Consider the following 7,384-nt stretch of genomic DNA (forward strand, 5'->3'; position numbering starts at 1 on the left):
TGATGGGAAGAGCCGACTCATTGGAAAAGACCCCGAGGCTGAGAAAGATTGAGGGCAAGAGGAGAAGGGGGCGACAGAGGATGAGATGGTTGCATGGCATCACTGGCTCAATGGACATGAGTTTGAGCAAATTCAGGGAGATAGTGAAAGACAGAGAAGCCTGGCATGCTGCAGTTCATGAGATTGCAAAGAGTTGGACAAAACTTAGCAACTGAACAACTCCAGGGGATCTTCCAGACCCAGGGATATAACCCGCATCTCTTGCATTGCAGATGGTGTCCTGAATTGGAAGGTGAATCCTTTACTGCTAAACCACCAGGGAAACCCATGCATAAGTTTACCTAAGTAATTAATAATTTGATCTTCTTGTGGCTTCATGGTATTCCATAGCATGAGTGTATTGTTATGTATTTAATTATTTTTTTATTGCTGGGCATCTAGTTTATTTCAGTTTTTACTACTAGGATCAGTGTGACAATAGACAGTTCTTACTAATATTTTGTGCCTAAGTGAAAACTCATCTACAGGATAACTCCCTAATTGTGGACTGGCTAGATCAAACCTTAGAATTTTTGCAGGCTATTCAACTGGTATTTTGTTTTGACTGTATGTAACCTAACTCCTCTGGTAAATTTTAATTCTGGAGGGTAGTGATTTTTTTATATCCCCCAAGTCTACTGTACTATGTCTTTCTCCTAAGAGATTCTGAGTAAGTGTTTTCTACAGATTTGCTTTCATCACTTAGTCTTTAATTTGGGTTAAAATGCAGGAAAGAAGGGGAAAGAAGTCAGCCACTATGGACCCTGTGTTGGGTTAGGATCTTTGGTCATGTGTTTCCTCCATCCATCCCTCCCTTTTCCCCCTGATTATAAATCATAATTTCATATGCCTTTTGAGTCATTCTGTTTCCTAGGAAATAGACTAATAATAACAGTAAGCCCAATACTGTTTAATGAATCAAGCAGAAGAGGAGCACATGGGCATTTGCTGTAGAACTTGAGGCAGCCTTGCTGTCATGTATCTTGCCTTCCCTCCTCTGGAGCATTTATGGGAAGGGCTGCGTGGGGATAACTGATGCTTCTGTCTGCAACTGTCTGCCACCCTTCTCCTCCCACGAATCAGCAGTCCCGTGATGTTGTCCACCATGCATGTGGATGGTCATCAACTGTGGCTTCTTATTTTCCTGATGGGGCAGAGACACAGAGCCGATCTCCTGCAGACTTGGAGGACTCTGGGCAGCAGGAAAGTGTATTTCCAGAGGCAGAGAGAATGGTGGACACAGGCACTGTAGCAAGACACCCACGACTACTGGTCACTTCCCTGCCTATGATGTTGAAACCGATGATGGTCCTTGGGTACCACACGTTGGCTATGTGCAGACAGGAAGACGACAACACCCTTAGAATGGAGCTTTGTTAACTTTGGTTGAGAGGGGGCGATCTAGCTATCCTGTTCCTGACATGCAAGTCATTCTAGTAGTTTCTATTTTGGTTTGCATCTGATGATGAGAGCCACATTTTCCATTAAAATTTTCCATCCACTGGTTTCCTTTTTCTTAAAAAAAAACACAAAACTTTATTGAGGTAGAATTTATATACCATAAAATTCACCCATTTTAAGTGTGTAATTCAATGAAATTTAGTCAATTTATAGAATTGGGCAACCACCACCACGAGCCAGTTATAGAGTGTTTCTCTGACCTCATAAAGATGTCCCACACCCATTTATAGCCACTCTGAGTGCTTCTTTTGCTCCCTCCTGCCTCCATCCTGGAATTTTAAATTCTTTCTCAAGGAAGGGGACAGAATTTGCACTGTGGACCCTCTGGGACTTCCTTTGTTGGTATGGCATCAGTGCAAACAGCCTGGCTGTTGGTTTTCTAAATTCTGTGGCTTCAGAGGCTGGCTCCTTCAGGGAGACCTCAGACACCTGCTGCCTCTCCCCTGGCGACTTCACCCAGAGCCTCTTGCTACAGGGGACAGACACCCATTGGAGCCCCAGAAGGCTCCCCTCCTGCCTCCGTCCAGTCTTTCTATGGGGCTCTTTCACCTTGATGGGCTTCCCAGGTGGTGCTAATGGTAAAGAACCTGCCTGCCAAGGCAGGAGACACAAGAGACACAGGTTTGATCCCTCGGTTGGGAAGATCCCCTGGAGAAGGACATGGCAATCGACTCCAGTGATCTTGCCTGGAGAAGCCCATGGACAGAGGAGCCTGGCAGGCCACAATCCATAGGGTCGCAAAGAGTCAGTCACGACTGAAGCGACTGAGCACACATGCACGCTTTCACCTCAATGGAGAGATGGGGGAGGAAAGAGATGGCATGTCCTTGGGTACCACAGACAGACTTCTCTGGGTTCATGGTCAGAGCAGCCCTCCCCACGATGCCCTCCCACTCAGCTTGGGGGAGTGTTGGTGGGTGGGTTTGCTTCTGTGGCTTCTCCCGTCTCATAAGGCTTCAGCATCATCTTCCCACGATCTTTCTTCCGGTTTTGGCGGCCCTGGGGGTGGCTTGCCAGTTCTGCTGTTGAGCAGAGCACCAGTAGATGGAGTGTCTTCCCCACCCCACCTCAGGAGGCAGTCGAATGAGAGTGTGCTGTGTTCCTATGCAACCCCAGACCCCTCTTCCCCGTACACTTCACGTAGTTGTTCGTTTGCAAAAGTCTCCAGGCAGATGTGCCTCTTGTGAACTGTATGTGGACTGAGATCCTCTCACCAGGAACTGGGCTCCTTGAGCTGAGCTACGTTGAGTCTAAAATCTTTGTTTTCCCTGGGCGCTTGGTCCACAGCAATCCCTTCACCTCTTGTTTGGGTACTTCACACACCAGTGCTCCACATGCATCCACAATCCTGAGGCTGAGAAAAACTGAGACTCAGAGGCATTAAATAAACTAGACATGGTCACATGGCAGAGATACACACAAACGGGGCCCGTCTGCAGATAGGAATGTAACGAGGCTCACAGAAGAAATCTTGTACCCAATACGGGGGTATAGATTAAAATGAAGGTACAATCCTATGATGGACTATTATGTGCTTATTAAAATTCCTCTATTTAAAATTATTTAGGGCTTCCCTGGTGGCTCTGTGGTAAAGGATCCACCAGCCAGTGCAGGAGACACTTTTTAAAAAAAGTTTAGTATTTATTTTAATTGGAGGCTAGTTACTTTACAATATTGTAGTGGCTTTGCCATGCATGACATGTACCAGCCACAGTGAGAGGGTAACAGATAGGAAGGCCAGGGGTCTCCAAATGGAGGAAATAGCCTGCAAGTGTCAGACATTTTTCTCTCTCTTAAGCGACAGGAGGAAACAAACTAGCAATATTTTTTTCCTTTTCTATACAAATTTAAAGAGAGGTTTCTCTTAAAATACTGTGTTGCCATAATGACACTAGAGATAACCAATGCCTTTTTCTTATGGAAATGTTTGTCTTAAGCTATGCTAATGTACTACGCCTTTACCCCAAACTCTGTCTCCAAGTCGGTTCCGCCTCTTGGCCCAAAACCTACTTGACAAACCAGTATGTTATACTCAGATATTGTTCCCCTAATCTATGTAAATGAAACTATTTGTATGGTGGTCCGTCCTTCTTTAAGATTCAAGTTAATTATTTTATGGCCCAAGATAAACCATTTGGTGCCATTCTAAATTTTAAGACATTCCTTTCTTTCATTAACAGACTGCTAGTGACTATATAACATCCAGCTAAAGACTAGCAAGGGGGTACTCTTTCTGCCCCCTTCTGATGCCTATGTCAGAAGCTTTCTCTATCTCCTTTATACTTTAATAAAACTTTATTACACAAAAGCTCTGAGCGATCAAGCCTTGTCTCTGGCCCCGGATTGAATTCTTCTCCTCCGGGGGCCAAGAATCCTGGTGTATTCGCGTGATTCAACAACAACCTTTCATCTTGGGGGCTCGTCCGGGATCCTTCAAGACAAGGTAAGGATGCTTAGAGCTTTAGTTCTTTGTTCTCTTAGCGAACACGTTTTCTGCTGTGCTTTACTAACTCTACCGTGTGCTTGTGTGAATGAATGGCAGGCTCTGCGTGAAGCAAGTAAGGGGCCCTGCTCTGCGGTTCCACAGTGATCTCATACGGCTTATGGGAGAAACCTGTTGGGGTGTTATACCGACCTGTCAATGCCAAGAGGCACCCAATGTCTCCTTCGAGAACCGACCAAAAATGGGCAAAGCGTGTGGACCGAACTCTCCTTTCTCGGTCAAACTTTTCGGTCTCTTTGACCATTTCATAACTCCTTGAGAATTAGAAGTACTAACCTAATCTATCGGATCATAGACTTTCAAGAGACTTGTGATCTATATTGTTACTGTATACTGTGGCTTAGGTCCCAAACTTGGATTGGTATTCAAGAAAGCGCCTAGCCTCGCTAGGAATCGAAAGTTCGGAAGCTAGATGGAGTTCTAGCTCCCAGAACATCTCTGAGGTTAAAGGTTACGCAGATTGGGACTGCGATGGGTAACGCCGGCTCTTAGTGGATCAGAGGAGGCTGTTATACTGGTGTGGTGATGCTTAAAAAAAACATCTCAGTTTTATGTTCGCGTCGGTCTTATTGTAGTCAAGAAATGCTCAGGGTCGTGCACAGGCACTCAGGTGACGAATGTTTCCCACAGCGGTTTTAGCTTGGGAGGCATTCCGGAAGGTTACTCTGATTCACCCCAGGTGACATCAGAGACAAACAAGGTTAAGGGTGAAGAGCTGGATGTCAAGTAGGGATGCTATCAAGTCTACCCCTGGTACATCCCCACCCCATCTCGGTGGTAGAACCGGGAGGGACGAGTACGGCGCCTGCGTCGGTAAGGGACAGACTAAGTCCGACCAGGAAGGAAAAGCTTTTGGTGTAACGTCTGTCTACACCCCCATCTAGAGCAGGGAGGGACGCCTCCGGTAGAAAAAATGGCGCTGGTCGCTTTTTTCTCTCTTACAGATGAGAGCTAACAATTCCAGCCTCACTCCTTTGAACTGTATCCTGAAAAACTGGGATAGATTTGATCCCCAGGGCTTAAAGAAGACACACCTGGTCTTCCTATGTGATACTGCATGGCCACGGTATCCATTGGAGGACAGCGAACGGTGGCCAGTTAGAGGGTCTCTTAAGTATAATACTGTTCTACAATTAGACCGGTTCTGTAAGAAACAAGAGAAATGGGTAAAAGTAGCATATGTGTTGCCCTTTTACTCTCTGCGAAATATGCCAGACTTATGTCCTAAGGGTATAGATTTGGGCGTGAAACCTTCAGCTCCCTCCTGTCCTCTTACTTTGCCCCCGTGCTGGGGACTCCAAACTGGGATTCAAACTGCCCACATAGAGGTCCAAACAACTCCTGTCTCAGTACGACCTCAGACTACTCTGGTTTCAGTAGAAACTCAGACCATCGAAGTAAGAGATGAGATGGAGGACAGGAGACAAAGAGAAGAGAAAAAACAGGTTTCTCCAATCTATCCCTGGGATCATATGCACAGAGCAGCCAGAGAGACTGAGGAACAGCCACAAAAACTGTTGCCTCTTTATGAAACACCCACCGGGAGAAATAATCAGTCTGTGAGAGTTAATAAGCCTTTCTCTTATCAAGAAATACAAAGAATCAAGGAGGATCTGGGAGACTATTTAGATGACCCAGAAAAATATATTAAAGCTTTTAAAGGTGTTACTCTGCTTTATGACCTCACTTGAAAGGATGTGATGTATATCTTGAGACAAACGCTGACTCCCGAGTCAAAGACTCGAGTTTTGGGAAAAGCGGTTGCTTATGGAGATAAATGGCTTGGTAATGAATCAGTAGAGAAGAGGGAGAACGAGATAGCGGCCCTCCCCACTGAGAATCAGGCGGTCCCAACTATAGAACCAGACTGAGACTACAACACAGCTAAAAAAAGATGGGATCAAAATCATTTTGTTAGATGTATTCTTGAAGGACTTAGACAGGCACGTTCTAAGCCTTTAAACTATGACAAATTGACAGATATAGAACAGGAGGAAAAAGAAGCTCCTGGTAAATTCCTAGATAGACTGAGAGAAGGCCTTCGCAGATTCACTGAGATTGATCCCGAAAGTGAAGAGGGAAAAGTGATCTTAAAGGATAGATTTCTCACTCAGTCGGCTCCAGATATCCGCCGTAAGCTATTAAAACAGGCATATGGACCAAATCAGTCTTTAGATACTCTGTTACAACTGGCTCAGACAGTCTATTATGGTAGAAAATATGAAAAAAAGAAAGAAAGACAAAAAAAGACAAAAGAAAAGGCGGAAGCCTTCGCCATGGCTATGAAAAACGTTCTTAAACAGCCTGAGAAAAGTGCCCAGAGGGGCCCAGGTGAAAAGAGATGGGCTTGCTACTACTGTGGAAAGGAGGGGCACCTCAAGCGGGATTGCCCTCAGGCATCTAAGCCGCCCCCGGCTCCATGTCCGGTCTGCAAAGGACCACACTGGAAGAGAGACTGCCCCCAGAGGCGTAGGTCTCCCGGGTCGGACTCTCAAGACAATCAGGACTGAAGGTGCCTGGGGGTCCCCACACAAGCTCCCGTCCTAATTACACCTGAGGAACCCCGGGTATTAATAGTTGTGGGGGGCCAATCTGTCGATTTCCTTTTAGATACTGGGGCAACTTATTCTGTGCTCACTGAAGCCCCTGGCCCACTTTCTTCCCGATCCGCTTCCATAATGGGACTGTCTGGACGAGCCAAAAGGTATTATTTCAGTTATTCTTTATCTTGCAACTGGGATTCTGTGCTGTTTTCACACGAGTTTCTGATTGTGCCAGAATCTCCCTCACCCCTCTTAGGAAGGGATATACTGAGCAAGGTCCATGCCTCTGTTTTCATGAATATGGAGCCCTCCCTTTCTCTCCCTTTAGTTGAACAAAATGTAAATCCTAGAGTATGGGCGGATGAAAAATCTGTGGGTCGAGCTCAAAATGCTATTCCTGTAGTTGTTAAGCTCAAAGACCCGCACGTATTTCCACATAAGAAACAGTATCCACTAAAACCTGAAGTTAAGGAAGGGTTAAAACCCATCATTGAAAATTTAAAAAAACAGAGACTATTAATTTCCTGTAACAGTCCTTGCAACACTCCTATTTTGGGTATAAAAAAATCGAATGGTAAATGGAGACTAGTTCAAGATTTACAAATAATAAATGAGGCTGTAGTTCCTTTACACCCCGTAGTGCCTAATCCTTATACTCTATTGTCTGAAATTCCTGAACGGGCCAAATATTTCTCAGTAATTGATTTAAAAGATGCCTTCTATTCAGTACCTTTGGCGGAAGAAAGTCAATTCCTATTTGCCTTTGAAGACCCTACGCAGCCAGCTTCTCAATTAACCTGGACAGTTTTGCCCCAGGGATTTTGTGACAGTCCTCACT

The sequence above is a fragment of the Bubalus kerabau genome, chromosome 3 (genome assembly GCF_029407905.1).
Source record: "Bubalus kerabau isolate K-KA32 ecotype Philippines breed swamp buffalo chromosome 3, PCC_UOA_SB_1v2, whole genome shotgun sequence".
In the NCBI taxonomy this organism is placed as follows: domain Eukaryota; kingdom Metazoa; phylum Chordata; class Mammalia; order Artiodactyla; family Bovidae; genus Bubalus; species Bubalus kerabau.